The sequence below is a fragment of the Corvus kubaryi genome, unplaced genomic scaffold (genome assembly GCF_017639235.1).
Source record: "Corvus kubaryi isolate FWS band 111438036 unplaced genomic scaffold, C.kubaryi_AGA036_p1.0 66, whole genome shotgun sequence".
NCBI lineage: Eukaryota > Metazoa > Chordata > Aves > Passeriformes > Corvidae > Corvus > Corvus kubaryi.
The window spans coordinates 30040524-30062740 of NW_024582054.1; the positions used below are offsets into that span (position 1 = coordinate 30040524).

The window sequence follows — 22217 nt, forward strand, 5'->3', positions numbered from 1 at the left end:
GGACATGAGGAAAAGGTACACATTTCTTTTACTATTGGTTAATTGGCTGGCTTGCCCTATCCCATGGAGTTATCTTTTTAAATAAAACCTAGTCAAGTGATGTTTGAGCAGTCAGGCCATCCATAATTCAGGCTGGCAGGTTGCTGGCCCTCTGAAGCTGGCTCTGAAGGCACAGAGAATATAGCAGTGACAATCTGCTGAGGAAACAGGGGACATTTCTCTTTGGGTTTGGGGAAACAAAGAAATGCACAGCTCCACAATAATCTACAAAACACGTGAAAGCTGGAGCCTTCTCCTTTGCCAGGGGATGGAAGTCCATTAGATACCTCCTGAAGGCAGGCTGCAAGATGTTTCCTAGGATTAAGATTTTGCTTCATTTCTGCTCCCTTGGAAAGAGCTGATGGTGCTGCAAAGACCAAGAGAGACAGTTGGATAGAGAAAAAAATTAAAAGGAAATTCTAGGATATATTTAAATGTTAAATAATGTTTAATGTGTGGTGTCTGAGATAGAATGTGCTTAATTAGAGGAAACAGGCAATCTGTCTAAGAAAATGAATATTGACTGAAGATTTGAGGGGAGGGGACTGAACTGACCCAGGGTGTCATTTTTGTGTTGCTCTTGGGATGAGTTTGGCATAAATTCTATAAATGTCAAAAACAGGTAAAAAGATAATTGCTGATGGTTTTTGCACTTAGCCTTGCTCGTAGTGGTTGCTGTTCACAGCTGAGTCTCCTGAGAGGATTAGTAATACAACTAATGAAGACTAATAATGCAGGTAAATTAGTTTGTATCTGATGTAATGGACTATTTTTGAAACCCTAATGATGTAACTGGGAAATATGTACTCATTTTCAAGTTCCAGATGGTTTTAGAGCTAAGTCTGATTTTCTGAAAAAATGCCTCAGATGCATCATCTTCAGAACATCTGTATTTAAATTATGTCTGTCTTGTCCTATATGATGAGCAAGGTATGAATTTTCCTCTACTTTTCCAGGAAATAGGATTTATGGTTTCATACTGTGCAGCAGGAATAGCAAAATGAGCAACTGAATTAAGTCAGGAAGAGGCAAGTTTGGGTGTTGTGCAGGGATGGGGTCCAGATTTGGTTAATTACTTCACACTGAAGGAATGACCACGTAAGAAGTGAAATCTCTGCCCCACATGTGATTTGGCAACTCTTCTAACAGCCAGCTCATACCCATAAACTGAACTCTTGACACTGCCTGTCCACCTATGACAGTACAGTGGGATTTTTTCCCCCCTCAGTCCCTGTTTTCCACATGCACACAGTGTTCTTGGCTGGTGTTTGGGAGCTTGGTAAGACTCAGGCTGAACTTGCTGTCAGTTGAGTTTGGATAGTTCATCCCCCTGGGAAGTGGGGGGTAGGTGAGCAGAGGAGATTGCATGGCAACACATCCTCATCTTCCTTCCTTCTTCATACCAAATCTGGGATTTGATATCAGGGGTTTGATATGGGGATAGGAAACATTCCCACATTGTTTTTCAAGAACGGGGTTATTTCAGCACTTTTCATAGACAGGTTCCTGGACTATTTTCTGTAGAAGTGCATTTAAATGCTCTGATATTAGTCTTATTCCCTTTCTACCATTTGTGACTCCTTAAAAATTAATCTGCAGGCCTTTGGCAGCAAAGTGAAAGCCACCAGCTGGAAGATATCCCATACCACATCTTGAAGCAGCCAACACAGTGTCTGCAAGCTTGGCATGTCCTTCCCTTCCCTGAGCACCTTGCAACAGCACAGCAAATAAACCAGCTCTTGAGTATGTTTAGATTGTGCTCTTGGCTCCTCTTTGGGTAGGAAAAGTGTGGGCAGAGCAGTGTTTTGTTTAGGTTGGGATTTTTTGAGTGTGCGCATGTGAGGTCTTTATGGAAAACTCTTCTCCAGCAGCCAGCAGCATGTGTGTGTGTGATACACATCCAGGAAAGGACTTGGAACAGATTTCCTGGAGCTCTTGCTCATGCCAGACACCCTGGTACTGAAAGAAGGGTTCAGTGGAAACTGCCTTGCAAAATTCCTTTATGTTTTTTTGCCCTCCTGACTTTAGTTCACAGGAAAGCTTGTCATGGCTCTCTGCAGCATTGGGAAGTTGTGTTGATTAATATGAGTTACCTGTGTGTTACCTCAAGTTTAATTTCCATCCCCAGCTGAAAAACAGAACAAATTATTGCAAGGAAACTGGTGAACTCCTATGGTGTCACAGAACTGCAGCCAGCAGGTCACAGAGCTTTTAAAGACAAAGCTGTGATGATCAGAAGGTGAAACCTCAGGTGGAATTACAAGAAAAATTTCCCACTGGTGTGTTGTACCAGGCCTTTGAATAATCCATGGGATTTTTATCCATAAGGAGTGCCAAAAGCCCAGTAAAAAGAGTTATTTGGTGGGCAAGAGGAACCTTGGTGGGTGAGTGGGCACCAGGGACCAGCTGGGTACATGAAGCTGTAACATGGCTTGTATCCCTTTCCAGTGGCTGATTTTGTTTATGAACAATGACTACTGAACATCTTAATCTATTCTTAATTTTGGTTATTGTTAAATGTTTTCTTCTCTGTTGTTTCTCCAGGGAAATGTTAAATTATCTTTTTTTTTTTTCTTCCCCATCTGTCTACTGGTGTTTATCTCTTCCTGGAAGAAATCCAAGTTTAGTAATTAAGGCACTAGGAACAGTCAGAGGTTTGATCAGTAGATAAAATGTAATTATAATAGATCTACGAATCTCTCTGCAGTAAATATTTTAACACCTTAGGCCAAGTCCTCCATGAACACAGAGTTATTGGAGATCACACTGTCTTACACCTACTGGGGATCTGTGTGAAACTGCACTGACAGCTCCATTGTGGTTGTGTGGGAAAAAAACCCCAAAATTACCTCAGGAAGATGATGAGGTGCAATACCCTGCCCAACAGGCAGTTTGGATGAAATGTGTGGGTTTTTTCTCACATCCTGTGCTTGCTTATCTTTGTCCCTTGGCAGTTTTCAAATATCCTGAAACAGAATTATGTCTGTATAGGTAAAATCTTCAGTTGCAGCGGTGAGCAGTTTGATTACATATATTAACTAGGCAAGGGGTGTAACTTATTCCCTAATTTGGGTGCTTAGGTGAGGGTTTGTGGTAGAAACATTTTACAGAGAATAAAAGCACAGGAAGATCATTTTGGAGAACAGTACCAAATTGCCTGAAAATTCCCCAAATCCCACCATTTCTGGGTACCTTGTTTACCCTTCTGCTGAAGTCTGGAGCAGGTTTCCATGCCATAGCTAGCAGCAGTCACTATTTCTGTCCTTCCTGACCTCAGAAAATGCTCTCATGGGACGTTGGCCCCGAGGTCTTCCTCAGCTGTGAGCCCTGGGGAAACTGAGGTTGTGTTATCCACCGAACCTGGGAAGTGCCAGATGTTGTTCTGTCACCTCCTGGTGTGGATCAAAGGCTGCAGAGGGACACGTGGGAAGGTTGCTGGCCACGGACACGGCAAGAAAAGGACTTTTGGATGAACAACAGCTCCCTAGGTAATCAAAAATTTTCCAATAGACTGTATGGATGAACCATAACAAAAGATGAAAAATCAAAAGGAAAGTGAATATTAAGGCCATGGAAGCCTGACAGCAATGCCTGCTTGCCAAAACCGAGGGGCACAGGTCCTGTAGGAGCAAAGGCAGCAGCAGTTAGATGAGAACAGACAGCTTATTGCATAATGAAAGCAATTGATCCTTCAGTGTGTCTTCCTTCACAAGCAGGACCAAAAACCTCATGTCTTTCAAACAATGACAGCTTGACTAACACAATAGAGGATTTAAAGAAAGCGTTCAATAAGAATGCAGCATTATTATAATATGAAGAAAAACCAGTCTCAATGAAAAGTTAGTTTCCTTTAACAAACAGAGGTTTCAGGGAGCTGAGTAAAAGTTGAGTCTATAAATCTTCCTGTATTACTGTATAACATTACGTAACATAACACAAAGTATATCATAAGATAGTGAAATAATATAATAATATAAAATTAAAAAGGCATCTACTCTTCAAAACCAGGGTCGAAGGCTCATCTGGCCCTTCTGGGTGGCCTCTTTCCTTATGTGGAACTGATATTAAAACTCTTACCTCAAGCTTGTGTCTGCACTGAGTGTGTGATCAAAGACCAGACCGCAACGATCTTTACAGTCACCAGAAAGCTGCATGTCTATAAGAGACGTACCTCATTATGATTCAGAGATGCCAAAAGCATCTTTTCCCTTCAAGGTTTGCCAATTCATTTGAAACAAGACGTAAAGGATGCATCTGTGCAAAGGCTTGGAGTTATACAGCTGGAAAGGGGGAAACCAGTTGTTTATCCCTTCAGAAGTCCTGCATTTGCACAAGTAAACACTGCACAGGCTGCAAAGGATGTGTCCCACACCATGTCTGTGTTGAGCTGTGAGTGCTCAGAGAGGAAAAGCTGTGCCTGGCTCTGACCAGAAGCTTTTGGAAGCAACAGTGAGCAAAGCTCGTGGCAGCACCAGCACATGGATAAAACATAGTGAAGTTCCCATAGAAATACGCCACTGTGGTTAAGTACAGACCACGAGAAAATATGCCCCATGCAGATTTCTTGGTCAGTTGGTTTCTGTCAGGGGAAGGCAATTAGAAAGAGGAGTTTTCAGGCACAAATTAGCTTTTTTTTGGGCTGAGCAGCATTTGTGAAGTAATAAATGCCCCAGCAATGGCAGATGCTTGGCTCTCTGTCCTTGGCTCTCTCACTGTATTTCGGTGTTAAAGTGACTGTCTCAGGGGGAGTCAGGAGTTGGGGGTTACCTCGGTTTTAGGGAACCACACCAAATTAATTCATTTTGGAAAAACATGTTTTGCAAACAGTGAATAAAGATCAAAACCCATGAAGTGACATTATATCCCTGAAACCTTCCTTTCTATGGGATATTCTTGTCCTCTGAAACAGAACTTGGTAGCAATGATTGAAATAGGGTGCTTTTTTTGTTGTTGTTGAAACTAAAAAAAGCAAATACTGTCTGCAGTTAGAATTTTCAGTTTGGGTGGGGTTTTTTGGGTATTTGTTTTTTTCCCCAGTAAGCTTAAGGATGTTTATTGGAAATTACCAGGAGGAGCTACAAAAAATTGTCTTGTTATGTACAACTTGTCATTTACACATGTAAAAGTTAGCTCTTTGAGAAATGCTTGTTTAGGTCTGTTCATTTTGGTTGTGTTTTCCTGGAAGCCAAGTCCACGAATAAAGAATCACAGAACGGTTTGGGTTGAAAGGGACCTTAAAGATCATCTTGTTCCAACCCCCTGCCATGGACAGGGACACCTTCTACTAGAACAGCTTGTCCAAAACCCCATCCAACCTGGCCTTGAACACTTCCAGGGATGGAGCATCCACAGCTTCTCTGGGCAACCTGTGCCAGGGCCTCAGCACCCTCACAATCAAGAATTTATTCCTTATCTAAGCCTGCCCTCAGATTGCCCTGACCCATGTGCAGGATGTCACACTTGGCCTTGTTGACTAATAAACCTTTGTGAGCTTCATTATTCTTTTTGTATGAGATTTTTTTTCCCTCAGAATCAGTCGTGATGGCAGCTGCTGCCCTCAGATTTCCTGTAACAAACAAACAAAAAACCAGAACTTTTGGTTCAGATATTTGGCTCAGTGCTCAAAGAGCAGCTAGACAAACTCACGGAGGAAGAAGCTGTCTGTCAGTATTAAATGTAAAGGAAACACCTCTGCCTTAAGAAACTCCTGGAGTGCAAAAATTCAGTTTTGGAGACTAACCTTGGACTGTACCTTCATAGGACTGTCAGGTGCTTGTATTCCTTCCCATATGCCTGTTCTCAGTCAGTGCTGGAAACAGGACAATCAGTCTTTTATCTGCAGCAGTATCTCAGGTTTTTGTCCTCGTGTTTTTATTCTGTGCCATGAAACCACAAAAACTGTGTTGCTTCGAAAATGTTTCTCAGCAGCAACACACCTGGTTTTGGAGCTACTTTGGGTGCAGAACACAGCAGAAAATAAACCAGTTTGTTGATATGGTAATCTACATGACAAAGTTTGCATATGAAACAAAAAAAAAATGGAGCATATTGAAACAGAAAGGTGCTGCAGTTAGGTACACCCCAGGTGACTCTGGAAACTGTCACGTTTTGAAAGTAACCACTAAAAATTAAAAAGACATGTGACAAAACCTCATGAAAATCCCTTAAAAGCTTAATACTGGTTCACAAATTTAATTAAACAACAATCAGAGCAGTAAACTGTGGTTGGCTCTGGTCGTATGAGCTCATTTGTGGCTTGACTTTCTCTTGGTGGAATTCTTTGTGAGAGCTGCTCTCAAAGGCAGGAAAAACAGCGGGTTAGTTTCATATATCTGATTTAATCAGATTGCCCAAATTATCGTTTTTCACTGCTGCCAGGGAATCAGAACCAACCCCATATCCTTCTCCTCAGTCCCAGTCATTTTGGCATCCACAGTGTTCGGACCAGGGAAGTGTGAAAGAAGCACTTGGTAGCAGCAGTCCAGTGGGAAGTTTAAATAAATGGTTCAGGCCACTGCAGCACTTACATGGGGTCATCTGGCTGTAGAAGTCTTGGAGAACATTATATCAGAAATAATCAGTGGACCCCCAAGAGGTTGTGACCCGCACCTGTGACTTCTCCAGCTCTTTGGTACAGCCACTGTCAGGACAAAGTGGGAGTTCTTCGATGGGTTCAATTTGGCTAAAGAAGCACTGAGCTTTGTGTTAGGGAAGAAAAGGCTCTCTGCAGATGCCTAAATAATCTGGTTTAGCTGTGCTGAGAGGCTCTTGCCCTCACCTGATGCTATTTGGATTAGCTCTGGTCACACTGATGCACCTGGAGGGGTGTATTTGCACCCTGTCTTGTGGTAGCCTGCCTGGAAAATATCCCAGCTGTCAAAAATAAACCTATACATCATTCCCTTTTGGGTTTTTTTCCCCCCTGAATTTTATACTCAAGACTTCAAGTTTGATAAGTGAAAAACCATTTAATCAAAACATCTTTCAAAAAAGGAAACTACAAATTAAGAAGACACGTTGCCTTAACAAATGTCTTCCGTTAATTTGAACTGGACAGCTGCTTAAGGAATCCCAGAAGGACGTAACATAAGGCTGTGCCTATTTTTCACCAACAGCCTCCAGGAAAATTTACCAATTTTTCTATTATTTATTAAGGTCTTCTGTGTTCTTTTATAGAAATCTGCTCAGAAGGAAGCAGGACTCAGCTTCTGCCTCTGATGGCCCAGGCAGAATCGTGTGCTGTGTTTGACATGCTGGTCCCTCAGAGCCTGGGAAAAGCATGAAGAAATATGAGATGTCCTGCAGGAATGTAGAAGACATGTGCCTTGGAGCTTGGTGAATTTCCAGCAAAATTTACTTTTGCTCCAGATTCATATTAATTCCTCAAAATCTGCCATTTGAGATACTCTTAGCTAAGAAAACTGGAGGTAATGGAAAATCAGGGTGGACCAGAGTCACCCTTGCACACAGGGTCTGAGTTACTTGGAGAGAACAGATTCAGGTATCCCTGTGAACCTGGGGAAAATGTCCAGAACGCAAAGCAGCTGTGAAAAGCCAAGAACATTCTGGAAGCTGTGTTAACAAGGGAATAGGGAGTAATACAGAAAGTCCAGCGGCTTGACAAATTAATCAGAGCTGGGCAGCAGTTTAAGAAACCTCACAAGGATATAAACCAAAGCTGCTCAAATGATTTCCACCAAGAGCTGCTGGATTGATGTAAACACTGCAAGGGGTTGGGTCGTTTCACTTCCAGGGAGTTCTCGGGTTATACGGGAGCGCTGGGGAGACGGAGTATGATTTGCAGCACCGAAGGGGAACAAGGGGTGGTGCTCTGGGGAGGTGTGTGACACGGAGCTCCTGCATGCAGGGCACAGGGGGGATGGAGAGGGATCAGATCACGTAGGGAGATGGACAAGGGGGAATGGCTTTAAAATGAAGGAAGGTAGATTTAGATTTTGTATTAACTTCTTCCTTGTGAGGGTGGTGAAGCTCTGGCCCACGCTGCCCAGAGAAGCTGTGGCTGCCCCATCCCTGGAAGCGTCCGAGGCCAGGTTGGATGGGGTTTTGAGCAACCTGGTCTGGTGGAAGGTGTCCCTGCCCATGGCAGGGGATTGGAATGAAATGATCTTTAAGGTCCCTTCCAGCCCAAACCCTTCCTTGATTCTGTGATTTGTGGGGCTGAAACAGGATTCAGAACATAAGGGTAGCCTGAAGCTGCAAGATTTGAGAAATAAACTAGTAGATGGAGTAAGAAAAAACATAGAAGATTTGAATAAAAAGAATTTGATGCAATACTTTCTACACCGAGTCTCTGTTCAGACAATGCAATGTAGGATTAGCAAATCTTATACTTAAAAGCAGAATTCTGTTATTTAATGCCCAATTACTAGGTGTATTTCATCCTCCTAGGCAAAGGCAACAGAGTAACTGCAGACAGACCTGCTCATGCTGCAGATCAAGTTGCTTTAATCTCTTTTAAGGGTGTTCCTTACTGACGCAGCTCCTTGTTCCTCTGTCTGCTAATGCCAGCTCACAGATCACCACAATGTATTCACATTTCTAAAATACATAATGCTTTGCCTGAAACCTTCTTAAAATTGGCGATGGGTGAAGATCATCAGATCCTGATCACTATTACTCAGTATATGGAACATGAAAGAGGGGAATATTCTTTTCCCTTCGCAAAAACATCATATCCTTGTTTAAGCTTGGTGGTTCACTCAGTTGCAGTGCTGTTCTCTGAATCCATTGTGTTTATCCATTCTGAATCTGTTCCACCTCTGCAAGAGGCAGGTGGAGGAGATAAGTCCAAGAAGAGGAGTTTAAGAGGCAAGAGATCAGGGGTCTGGGTCATGAAAAGGAGCAAAATGGAGAGTGATGAGTAGAAGCATGAAGTGGAGTGAGACAGAGAAGGTGGCAAAAGGAGGGAAAGGCAAAGATACTCAGTGTGATCAGGGAGGATTTGGGAGCCACTGGAGCTTGGTATAGGGTGTGCTTGGCAGAGGACCCAGCACTGAGCCTGAAATGCAGGGCACAGGGAATCTGCAGAGCCTGTGATCTGAACCATCACGTGCATCCACTGTCTTCTGCTCAGCTCATGGGACTGGGATTGGGCATCACCTGGAAGGAGGCTGAAATAATGGAAACACTTCAGTGTCAAGAATTGATGTAACCAGGACAAAAGAATGGTTTAGAAGAGGCAGTTAGTTTTGCTTTACAGCATAGATAATTCTGATTGTATTATGTTTTCTGGTTTTATTGGCAAAAATCTGACAGCATTAGACAACAAATAGCTTTTAACTTATTGTTTTCCCTAAGGAAAGCATTATTTTTGAAAGATCTCCCCATTAAATCTGCATATACTTGGAGCCTGAAGAAAACAATCTGATGGAGCAAGGGGGAAGAAGGGGATAGAACAGCTGAAAATCTATTTGCTAAGTCCTGCAATGGAGAATATATATTTTAATGTGGAACAGTGATGACAAGGGAAGCTTTAGACAGCTGCAAAGCAAAAGCATCCAGGCAGGCAGTCCTGCAGGACCTCAAAACCTTGCATGGAGACAAAGCTTTTTGTACACCAGAGCTTGAAATTCAAATCAAGCAGAGAGCGAGCCAAGCCAACTTTGAGCATTTTGCATTTCACTTGATGTCCTTGAAGGCTGCAAGAGTTTCTTCATCTTTTGCTTGCATCACATGCCATTTTCTGCACTCTTTTGCAGGTGTTTCTTTGCTCCTTTTCTTCCAGTTTTATTGAGTGGTTACACAGATTTGTAGAGTATCACATGTGTTTTTTAAAGCTTTTGTTCAGTTGGATTCTCCTTCCCTCCCTTCAGCCTCAAAGGCAGATTTACAGGAATCTTTCAGAGATATGACACTGCATTTTTTTAAAAGCTTTGCTCTTCTTATCTTCATGGCCTTGGAGGTCACAAAGAACTACGTGTGAGGATAAGCATCAGGTTCCCCAGCATGGAATAAAGTCAGACTGGATTACACAAAACACTTTAACACATAAATCCAGATACTCTTTGCAGTGTCTTGCCTCTCTCCTATCACTGATGAGATTTCTTGAATTTATCAAAAAAAAGACAGGAGGGGAGAGTGCCAGGAAGAACAAAAATATCCCCAAACCTCTATCAAAGGGATAACATTTTAATTCCATTCAAATAATGCTGGTTCAAGAGTGGCTCAGTAAAGATATTTTTATGTCAAAAGCAGCAACAGAAATTTGTTGCCTAACTACTGATAGGGTTTATATTTCATTAATGAATATCCCAAAAATCATCTAATGTAGGATGTTTTCAAATAAGGGCAGAGAGGAAATTACATTTGCTTTTTTTGAAGGAGCAACTGGATATTGGAAAATTGTTGCAGGCTTTGCTGGATTTGATTCAAAGGAATGCTTACAGCTTGGTTCTCCATTGCCCATGTTTTATACTGTAATTTCAGCCACGCCATCTTTCTCATGTGCTGCTGCAATGAAGGAACCTGGATGTCTTATAACTTACAGTTCTGGCTCAGCTCAGTTGTGCCAGAGATGGGGAATTGGGAGACTTTGGGTATGAAACTTGGCTTTGGCCAAATCCAGAGACAACTGAGGTGACTGGAGGGGTGACACCCCAAATCTTGGCTCCCAAGGTGCAATATCAGAACCTGTGCCAGCTGCCTCCCTGATCTTGGTAGGATGAGACCCAGGTGGTTGAATTAGCACCAACCCACCCTCCTCCTGGGACAAATAATACATATTGGAGAAATAAGCCTGGTTTTGCTGGTGACAGTTGTTACTCTGCAGGGCACCAAAGAGCTGGGTGGCACCTGGGGGGCTCATGGGCTCCCATCCTGGGTCCCCGGAGATTTCAGCACTCTTGCAGTGGATGGGTGCCACTTACAGCCTGGCAGGGAGTGAAGAGAATGGCTTGAGAAAAGCTGTGGCCAGCACAGGTAAGGGGTAGCTCTGCAAGCCAGGCGTGGAGGGTTAAGGCAGGCAGCAAGAAATAGCTGTGATGATTTAAGCAAGACAAGGCAGAGGTGCTGGTTTTGGCTTTGCCTCCTGCGGCTGAGGGAGATGAGGTTCATTTGGCCAGCAGTTACAGAATATCTCCTCGTGTTCCCCTGCATATAAATGTTCTGTCTTTTCACAGAGAATTCTGTTTGTCCCTCTCACTCCTGACCCTGATACCACTGGCATGCTTTTGATCTGAAGACAGAAATGAGGCTGTTTCACAAGGAGAGGTAGCTACTCCTGGAGCTAAGGTAAGGGAATGAAGTGGGATTTAAGAGGCAATAGTTTCAAACTGAGAGAGGGCAGGCTTAGGTTAGATGTTAGGAAGAATTTCTGGACTGTGAGGCTGCTGAGGCCCTGGCACAGGTTGCCCAGAGAAGCTGTGGCTGCCCCATGCCAGGGGTGCCCAAGGCCATGCTGGATGGGGCTTGGAGCAACTGGGCCTGGTGGAAGGTGTCCCTGCCCATGGCAGGGGATTGGGAATAGGTGATCTTTAATGCCCCTTCCAGCCCAAACCGTTCTGTGATTCTGTAACACTGACAGTCCCTTAGGCTCTGAGCAATTTCTCCATCTGTGTGGCCCTAGGAGGAGGCTGGCATTGCAGATACCCAGCCCTGGGCTTCCTTTCTCTGATGACCCCCCGGAGCCTGTCACATCACAGGCTCACACAAGAAGGGATGGCACAGGAATCCTCACAAATGTAACAACTTTAATGGTGGCATTTGCAGTAAAATGTGAGAGGATGGTAATTCCCACTGTGTGACTCCAATTCTGATGCTCTTTCTAGGTCAGGACAAGAGAATGATCTTTGCATTTTGCTCTGCTGCATAGGTCTCAGCTATTTGTTGCTTCCACAACCTTAAAGGTTTTTTCCAGCTGAAATGGTTCTATGATTCCCTACTGAGTGGTTATTTTCTGAGGGACAAGGTGCTCAGCTAGCTATGGAGGACTGGTCCAGCATCTCCTCTGGGGAAGTGTCTGCCAGGTAGGAGGCACAGGGAGTGTTCAGCTGTGGCTGGCAGTGGTCCTTGCTGAAAGGCAAAGGTACAGAGAGGGGTACAAGCAGCCTCCTGTCACTCACAGAAGGGATTCCTGCCTCTGAAGATATTGGCTCTTACTGCTCCTGAGACTACAGGTAGCAGGAGTCTCTCCACATCTTCTGTGCAGAGCCAGGTGAACCACTGTGCTCAACATTCACTCAATAGAAAACGTGCTATTAGTCAAAGAAATTTTGGTAAAAAAACCCTTCACTTAATTTTGTATATTCTTGTTCAATTTTTCTTATGGCTTTTCTCAATAAAGGGCAATTACAAATTTAGGTTAAACTGGCTACAGAATACACACCTAGCTGGAGATGCTGTTAGTTTTCAGTTTGGAGGTCTCCTCAGAAACTAGCAAAATGTGCTGTGGAAAAGCTGAAAATCCCAAGTAGGTTTGGTTTTAAACATCTGACCCACAGTTAACATTTTGGCTTATTCCAACAGGTAACACAAAGGCCCCAGGCTGTATGACTGCTGGCTGTTCAGTCTGGAGAACAGGAGGCTCAGGGGGACCTTGCTGTTCTCTGCAACTCCCTGAAAGGAGGCTGTATCCAGGTGGGGGTTGGTCTCTTCTCCCAGGTAACAAGTGACAGGAGAAGAGGAAACAGCATCGAGGAGAGACAGGGGAAGTTTAGATTGGATAATAGGAAAAATTTCTTCAGTGAAGGGATGTCAAGCAATGGCACAGGCTGCCCAGGGCAGTGGTAGAGTCACCATCCCTGGAGGGATTTAAAAGATGTGTAAATGTGGCATTTGGGGACATGGTTTTGTGGTGGGCTTGGTAGTGCTGGTTAATTGCTGGGCTCAGTGATCCTAGAGGTGTTTTTTGACCCCAATGATTCCATGATTCCATTATTCTGCAATTTCCGTGTGCATTGATTGAGGACAGGATATTGCAGAGCACTCTGGTGGTATGGGCTGGCTTTATAGGCACAGAAGCATCTTATGTACCAGAATGTGGCTCTGTGCCTGTGAGGGAGGAGAGAAATTAATTCAGGTGATTCTGGAGCGTAATCTCTGTGCCCATGTAAAACCTTAAATGTTCTGTGGGATGCTTTAGTCAGCAGTAGGAGATGAGGAGTCCCTATGTGCACAGGCGAGGGTTTAAGCTGTATATAACCAACAGGGGGCATTAGGTTTATGCTTATTAAATGTGTATTTCTATTCCTACCAGAGAAAAATCTCTGAGTAGTTTGATTGAAAACAGCAGGATGTGAATCTCATACCCTGTAAAAGATGCAGGATTCAGTTGGGTTTTTTTTCCAGAAGATTTAGTAACTGTATAAGTCTGCTTTTCTTTAGGTCTAGCCTGTGTCTATTCTGAGACAAAGATAAGTGAGATTGATGTAATTAACGATCAAATGATTTTTGCATAATTTGCAGCTCAAAAAGCACTTTAAAAAATGAGTGTTTCTGGTATCAATTTGTTTGTGTTGATAATTCCCAGTTTTCTAACCAGAAATTAATGTAAGGCTGTAATTATATCTTTCTGATGGAAATGAGATTCAGCAGTGCAGAGCCAACTGCTGCCCTTCATTATGGAGAAATCGTTGCCCTGAATTATTTGATTACTGAATGCAAAGGACTTCAGTGAGGAGCTGCAGTACAAGCCCAAATTGTGGTCTTTGGAAAAGAAAGTAATATTTATTACAGAGATAATTATTATGGCTGCAACCACTCATACTCCTGTACATGGCACTATTCATATACACATTCCTTTTATATTTACATTTTGTATTCACAGCGCTGCCTGTAGGAGCAACTTTTTTCTCTTCACACACGAAGTGGAAAGCTGTATCCTGCTCTGCACTCCTGTCACAGCCCAGCAGCTGGAAAACTGTTTTAGGTGAAGTGATTTCTACAATCTGTAGTTAACTTGAGCTGCATTTGGAAACATGGAAATAGATTAAGGAATTCGGTGTCAAATAATTATGCGATACAGCTGAGAACTGCTTTCATAAAACAATGTCAAATTATTGTCCCAAATGTTCAGATGCTCTAAGTTTCAGGAAGTTGATTTAATTGCCTGACTTAGGGTAAAATGGGTTTTGCACCACCTAATAACTGCTCCCAAAGTAAAGTAACAGTTACAATTTTGAAATAAAGTAATGATCAACCTCCAGCAGTTGCAGAGTTTTTGCCTGTGATAGTCCGAGCAACTCTCGGTCCCCCCCTGTCAGAGAAGGGAGATTTTAATGGCTCAGTGGCACACACTAACTCCTTTCCCCTGAGCCCTCCAAACCCCTGTCATTAAAAAAACCCAAAAAACCCAACAAAGCAAGATGAGCTTGGTTAATTTTTATCCAGTAAGAAGTTGTTGGGGGGCGGTTGGATCCAATTAATCAGTGGTTTGACTCAGAGGGACACCTCAAGCTAAGACTTTTCCCACAGTCCAAAGGTGCTGCAGGCTGTACAAGGTCTGTAGGGTTCAGGATGGTGACCCACTGTAAACAGAAAAGTGTGTTTTATCTTACATTGCTTACCTGGCATGTTTGTAAACACAAGGGAAGGAACTGGATCACCTAGAAAGATTGGTTGGTTTTTTTTGAAAGTTGCTTGGTCAATACCCTGGCACATCCTTCCTTCCCATGATGCAGAATTTAGTGTCCTTCAACACATAACTCAGGCTGAACAGCATTTTAAACAGGATTGCACCTGCTGGGCCAGTTTGTGTTAGTGAGGAGTTGTGTTACTCTGTGTGTCCAACAGAACAGCAAATGAGGGACACCTTTTCCATGCTAATCAATTAGTCATGTAAGATGTTACTGCTTTCCAAAGAAGTGCTGGAGTAGCATCTGTGTCACTTGTTATGAAAGGTCTGTGTGTCAGCAGATTCTGCTTCTATGTTGTGTTTTTCTGCAGAGCCAGCAGCAAATCCTAATAAAACTTAATGTGAGAAAACATTGCTGGTGAGGTGATAGGTTGAGATTAACTGCACTAAAAAGAGGCAATTCCATGCTAAGTTTTTTAAACTTCTCTGAGGAGTCACTATTATAAACATACCAATTTAAGGACTTCTTTCTGCTCCTGTGAAAATCAATATGAAAACTCACACAGAATTAATCTCAAAATGAAAAAGCAGCCAGCCAGCCAGCACTCATCCTAAACCTGGACAGCTAAACTTTCTGGCTTTCCAGTAGCACAAGTTCTAACAAGTATGTTTAAACTCAAAATTAGCCCCATGCTGAGTTCTAATGACAATTTCTAAAAAAAAAAAAAAAAAAAAATTGCAGTTGAGCTAAGGTCTGATGCAAGTAATTTCGTTCTCAAAGATAATTTTTATAATGAGTGTATATAAATAAGTTTAAAATTGCAAAAAACCCCCAACAACTTGTTCTTAACAGCATCACTGTTATTATAATATTTTCCCCCAAACATATAAAACACTTAGATTGCCTGCATTAGACGCAAAGGTTGTGTTTAATGCCATTTTCTGGTGTTTGGGTTTTTAAGTTCCAGGAGAAGTTAATGTCACCCACTTATGTCCATCCTTCAGCTGCCAGAAAGTCTTGTGGTTTTCTAGTACACTTGAGGCTTAGTCCTCAGGCTCTGAGAGGTATCCCTGTAACATAAAATGTGGTGAACATGGTGGACTTTTAGTTCCAGGGAAGGTTTTTTCTGTAGGTCCTACTGATTTCAGAAGAGACTCCAAAACTGGCATGGTTCTTATGTGGAGAAGGGTCCAGAAAAGGTGTCACCTGTGGGAATAACCTGTACCGCCTCTGGGAAGGAAAATGAAGTGTCTCACTTTGTCACAGGCACCAGTGATGACTGACTGGTCTGACCCTGCTCCTGCCAGTGCTGTGTTCCTGTCTGCTTCCCACGAGTGTGTGCTACCACCTGTAGAAGGACAAAAATATTCATCCAAAAAAAAGAGCTGTGATCAGAACTAGAGCCTCAGATCCTTGAGTCATAGGACCAGAGACTCTCAGCCTGCCCCTCTTCAGCAAAGAAAAGTTTCTTTGCTTGGGATTCTTCCAAAAAGCTTAGAAATGTGGTGAGATCACAGCCTATGAAGCAGTTTGTGTCTTGGAGTCTGCAGGAAGCCTGAAAACCAGCTCTGATGCAGAAAATGGCTCCATTCTCCAGCAGGGTGCTTGATCTCATCTCCCATGAGTGGCCATGGCTCCAGAAGAAGAGTGGGGGTTATTTGCCACTGTTCTTTCAAGCTCCCCCAGTTCCCCTCTGCTGGGATTGCAACCTTTGGGGTGCAAGGGGGGATATCATGCTGCTTGGGGCTTCTATCAGACTTAATCAAGACTATTATCCACTCTTGCCTGAAAAAATACCCCTTTCTGCTACCAGGATAGCATTTATTTCTGAGTTTCCTGCCCCTCTGGTGTCAAGGATTTATTGCTGGTTCAAGTAGTCCAAGGACTCCCCCAAATATGGAACCCTGGAGTCAAGAGCAGGGCTTTTTAAGTGTATTGCAAACTGTACCCAGGAATGACCTGTGACCCTATGCAGTCCTTGCCTCTGTCATGGATTTCCTCAGAGCATGCCTGCAAGGATGATGTTGGGGTAAAAATCTAGGATTAGTCAAACAGGCCAAGAGAAGCAGAACGTGCTTCTGTGATGTGTTCTTAGATGGACACTACTTTAAATGCAAAATGCTTCTTCTGAGATAAACCAGTGGATTGTTTTCTATTCTGAATGTTTTCTGTGATGATTCAGCTATTGGCAAAAATAAGCTGAAGAGTATAATGTTGAAGCCCTCTCATCCCATCTTCACATGATTGTTATTTCAGGTATTACCTGATCTGAGTAAAAATATTTTCCCCTTTAAAAATAAAAAACAAACCCAAAAACAACAGCAAGAAGAGAAGGACACGAGTCCAATACAAACAATTACTCTTCACATCTGACTGTGATTTACCCTTGTCCCAAGCATTGCTTCCTGGGCATCTGTAAGCTGCCATCCTGTGGTACTGATCACACTGGGGTTTTAGGTTAAATCAGAGGACTCTCCTCCTCTCCTTTCCAAGTAGGAGTTTGAGATTTCCACTTCTTCTCTCCTGAAAGTTTCAAAGACATTAAAACTTCCACTTTTATCCCTGTATGCTTCCCTACCCACAAATGTGCTGCAGCGTGTGTCATGATTTCCCTTCAGAGTTAGAATGATGAGCTCTGTACCCTTGAAAAGGAGGGATTTCCCTTCTTCCAAGGAGAAAGTACACACGAGTTTTGGTTTGGACCTTTCAGCACCTGCCTGATGCTGTGATAATGGACTTTGAAAGTTTTGATGCTCTTCAATTCAAGGTGTTATTTTAGGTCATTTCAGAAGCTTTAATGGCTCCCTGTGACTGCACAGCTGGACTCATGATACTGAAGCACAGACCTTGCAGATGAAGGAATATGAAAAACAACATTAATAAAATGATAATGTTTTAAAGGCCCTTTTCCCAAGTGTCTGATTCGGGCTTAAGAAAAGGCTGTGGAAAAGAAAAATTGGGTTTCTAAGCACTCCGAAGGGAGGCAATGGCCATATAATGGTTGGATTGCTTCTGCCCTTATATCTGTGCACTGCAACACAGTCTTCAGTCACACTCCCCACAATATTTCATATATGTGTGCGTATAAACCTCTCCCACTGACTTCTTCTGACTCGTGTGCAACTTTGGCTTGTAATATCTTTGGTGTGCTCGCTAGAGAAAATGAAAGCTATGAAACAACAAGGTGAGGGCTATAAGAAGGGTCATGTTAAAAGCAAGCAACAGCTGTTATTGTTAAACCTCCTGTTAAACAGGGATCTTCCATGAAGCTGTGCAAGTCATTCAAACCTAGTGTCTCCCACTGCCTCTTCTTCCTATATTTTTCATAAGTTCATGGGGAATGGCCAGGCTATGATCTGGAGAAGTGCTTTGCTCTCACAGCTGTAACTGAAGCCTCCAGATACTGAATGCATAAACTTCTGCTGAACTGTGACTCCTCTGCTAAAGGATCCTGGATGTCTCAAGTTGGACACTCTGATTTCCCTGACCATTTTGACCTTAATCTCCCTGTGCCCCAGTTTCCGGTCTGATCCCGGTATGATGAGGTAAAATGCAGAAGATACTCAGTGGTGCCTACAAAGCACCAGCAGATTAGGGATGAGCACCACGACAAAAAAATTAATCATGCCATACTTGAGCAGAAGTTGGCTGGGGTCCCAGGAATGTGGCACAGGGCCATGTTGAATGAGAAGTGTAAAAGGGAAAGGCTTAGCCATTATCCATGCATTGAGCCATCCTGAGTGCATCCCAGGTGCTCCATACAGTGGGAGCTTTAATTCTTCCTAATTCCTGTGCATTTGACTCAGCTGAATGCTGTTGCCTCCCATAAGTTCTGCATCCCTTTGCTTTGTACTGCCAGAGGAACTAAGGGGCAGCAGATCCATAACCTCCAGGTCTAGTTGTCCAGACTTAACTTGCCCAACACAACAGAGAATAAAGAATTCTCATCGGTGCCAAATTAGAATCCAGCGAGTACTTTGGGTCTGAGGTTTCATCAATACTTTCCATCAATTTTTATAACAAAAGCAGCAACTTTTGTCAAGTCTTTATTGATTTCCTGTCTTCCAAAGTGCTTTTTCAAATTTGTAATGGGGTAAGAAGCAAAACCCCCCAAAACAGGGAAGGAAAGAAACTGCAATTTTTTATTTTTAGGAAAGAAATGGCAATTTATTCCCTCCCCCCACCTATTTTTTGCCACTGAAGTATTTTTTCTGGTATTATCAGCTGCTGCCATGAGCAGAGGTATTTCCTGCTTTCTGAAGGCTACTGTCTGAAGGTGATGCAGAAATGCAGATCTGATGCCATCCCCTCAGCAACTTTCAAACTCAGATTCCACCTTTATGGTGAGCAGGATGGTGGGCTCCAAGAGGCTGCTTTGCTTCCTGCAGACTTCCGACAAACGCCCCCCACAGTTCTGGGGTAGCGTTTTTGGAGCCAGTAAAACTAAAAATTGACCTTATAGTCCTCCCTGCTGAGGAGAAGAAAGTTGCAGTATGAGCTCCCCTGCTGTCCCACTGCAGTTTCTGACAACAGGTGTACTTCACTCATGGAGAAAGATTTATTAAGGGTCTCATGCGTCGTAGCAGAAAAGCCTCTTCTGTCACGTTCTTTGGTGCAGATTCTTTGGACTCTAAGGGGAAAACTCTACCTGTTTTTCCACCATTTAACATCCTTCAAATGTCTCTGGCGTCTGTTTCCTACTTGAGCTGTTGTTACAGCAATACCTGTAGGTCATTGGAAATCAAACATTGCTAATTTGGAGTTTGTATGTACAAATCCCATTGTTTATAACCAAAGCTTGTGGTCATCTTGGTGATGGTTTTTAGAATGGGAAGTCTTCTGTGTGCACCTGGGGTAGAAAATAGCTCTGAGCCTTGCCAAGGGTATCCCATGACTCAGTTCTGCTTACTGTATTTTTAGACCTATGCGGGTGAGTCTTGTTGGGTGCCCTGGGTGGTCCCAGGGAACCTGACTCACCTTGTTACACACAGCACTGAAAGCAAAGGAAATGTGAATCTGTTCAGCAGCTTGGATATTCCAATGACTCAGGCTACTGGATTGGATTCAGTGCCTGACCTGTTTATGCTGGTCTATGTCTCCCTCCTCTTCTAGGAGCCCTGGGAGTGATGATTCTTCAATTCATAAATCACGGAAGATACATTTAAAGCTCTGTGCTGTGAATCAGAACCAGTTCTGAAATGTTTAATAGTCCCTGAAGTAAAATAACCCTCTCCTGTAGGTTTAGATTCCAAGGGTCAGCTCTTCACTACATGCAGCTGAACTTCATAGTGTGTGCTGTCTCCACTTGCTGTGGGAGTTTGGTGCTTGCCCACTGCCAGCTGGATTTGGGGTATTGTACCTTTTGCAGAAATACCAGAAAAGAGGCGAATCACCCTGAGCAGGTGCTTCAAATTTCAGTAGAAAAGAAATGGTGAAGCAGAAGAGGAAGGAATTGTGATTACGTTAGTATAGCAATGTGCTCATTCCCTTTTTACCTTTTTCCTTTCAGGAAAGGAAAGCTAGTTTCTTCCCTTAAAGAAATACAATTTGCAAGACAGGAGGAAAGAAGAACTAGGAATCCTCTGATCATCCATCAGGCATGTTGTTACATTTAGCTTAGACTTTTTTTTTCTTTTTAATGTTTTAACAATTAATTAATTCCTTAAAATTGAAACTGTTTTTACTTACCTATTCTGAGACAAAAAAAAAAAAAAAAGGCATTTTGAATCAGTGGATTTTCTGCCACATTTAAAAACAGCTGGTTGAGCCTGGGGTATTTCTGATGTAGAAAGAAGCTGCCTACTTGCCTTTTTCCTACTTACACTGACCTCAAACCTTTCTGACAGTTTCCTGCGGGGTGGCTCAATGCTGTTTCCAAGCACAATTCGAAGATTCCCAAAAGAAGACATGAGTCTCTTTGCAGTTCCCAGTTTGCTTTCTTTGTCAGACTCTTCTTTTCAAGGTTATCTTTAGCCTCATCCAGCATTCTAGGAAAAGAAAAAGGTGTCCTCTGGAGTTTTTTGCAACCTTGATAAAGAAGCATCCCACCACATGTCCTGCCATTTCTACCTGACGTCTGTGACATTTAAAGATATGTTTTTGGAGCTTGTCCCTCTCCATAACCTATTGTTTAATTAGTGCCACTGGAAATACAGCAACAGAAGTTAACAGAGGGATCTTAAGTTGAGTAGATGGAGCAGGGAGGATGGAGTGACTCTTGGGCATGGCTGCCACACCAGAACAGAGAAGTTTAGTGGAAAAGGTGAACAAGAAGGGGTTTGATGAAAAGTTAATGAAAAGGGGCGTGGGAGGGCAAGTAGCAAGTCTAGGTTTCAAAACAAGGTTGGGAAATGAGTAGAAAAATTCAGATTGGTTGGGATGGAGGGAAGTGGGGAGCAGAAGTCCTGGCAACACTGTCCAGACAGATCAGTCACACAGTATTTGCCTGTGCACAGCTGGTTTAGGTGAGCTACAGCTCACTTGAAACAAAGGTGTTACCCTCCACCCTCCAATTACCGGGAGTAAGGTTTCCCTGGAGCTTGGAGCAGCGCTCAGCAGGAGCATCTTTTAAACCTCACCACTCTAAGGAAAGCCCTGAAGATGCCAGACCTGGGGGGGAAACAATGAATGCTTGACAAATGGGTGTGGTTCACCTTCCAAACGTGACTTCTATCAGCATTCCCAAGCTGATTGTAATTGAGCTGCTCCTGATTTGCGTTTGTTTAAATGAAAGGAAAACCAGACATTTTTTCAGGGACAGTAGTCCTGGCACCTAGGAAAGAGCTGCTCCAGCAACAGCTCCTGGTGTGATAAAGATTTCAAACTTTAAGCAGTGGAGCGTAGGTGACCTCAGTGTGACTTGCTGGACCAAGACTTAAGCACAGGAATGAGCAGGTGCTGTAAGCAGGATGAAAAAATAAATACATTGATTTTTCCACAGTGGAATGATGTCCTCTGGGAGAAGCATTGCTGCTTGTGCCAACCAGGGCAGGAGTGTGCGGCACACCGGGATGTGCTCTGCAGAGCCCGCTCCGGCTCTGGATGAACACTGATTTTCGATCTCTTAGTCCCTTCTACGATCCTTTCCTGTCTGCAGCAGCATGCAAAATTAGCAGAGGCCGAAGCAATGGATGGAGAAATTCCTTCCAAGATTTTACTGTCCATAACTTCAAATGTACTGTCCTAATGAAGAAACGGCTGGGTCAGGAATAGGGCAGAGCTTACCCAGAAACTCGGGTGTGGTGTGGCGTCTCACGGCACTGACTCACCTGCGCCTCTGGGGCTCCGGCGCGGCAGAGCCGGGTCCCTGAATACCGTGCGAGAAAGGAGGTCTCCCGCCACAAATTCGCCTCCTGTTGCCTCGCACGGAGAGAGGGGGGAATCCTCCAAAAAAATGTCTTGATGGCTTCAGGCAAGGCTGATGGCATTTTACACGTTACTTCGCACTTTGCGTTTATCTTGTGCGGGCCAAATGCGGCCGCCTTCCAGTGTGCCACACAAGCATTCCCGAGTGTTTTCCCTCAACCCCAACCGCTGGGAAAAGAACAAACCCCAAAGAACAACCACAAACAAAACAATGTATAGGTGCCAAACCAGCGCCTTTGGGGATTTTCGGCGAGTTTCGCTCAGGGCAGAACTTCTCCGGGG

At 43.4% G+C, this 22217-nt stretch overlaps 1 long non-coding RNA gene across 1 annotated transcript in view; it reads left to right on the plus strand.

Annotated features, from left to right (window-relative positions):
* Positions 1–14200, plus strand: part of LOC121673707 — a 34487-nt gene extending 20287 nt beyond the window's left edge. The window contains exons 2-3 of the long non-coding RNA XR_006019289.1: positions 11178–11289; positions 13823–14200. This is a non-coding gene — a long non-coding RNA (uncharacterized LOC121673707). The remainder of the gene's footprint in view (positions 1–11177; positions 11290–13822) is intronic.
* Positions 14201–22217: the final 8017 nt, after the last annotated feature.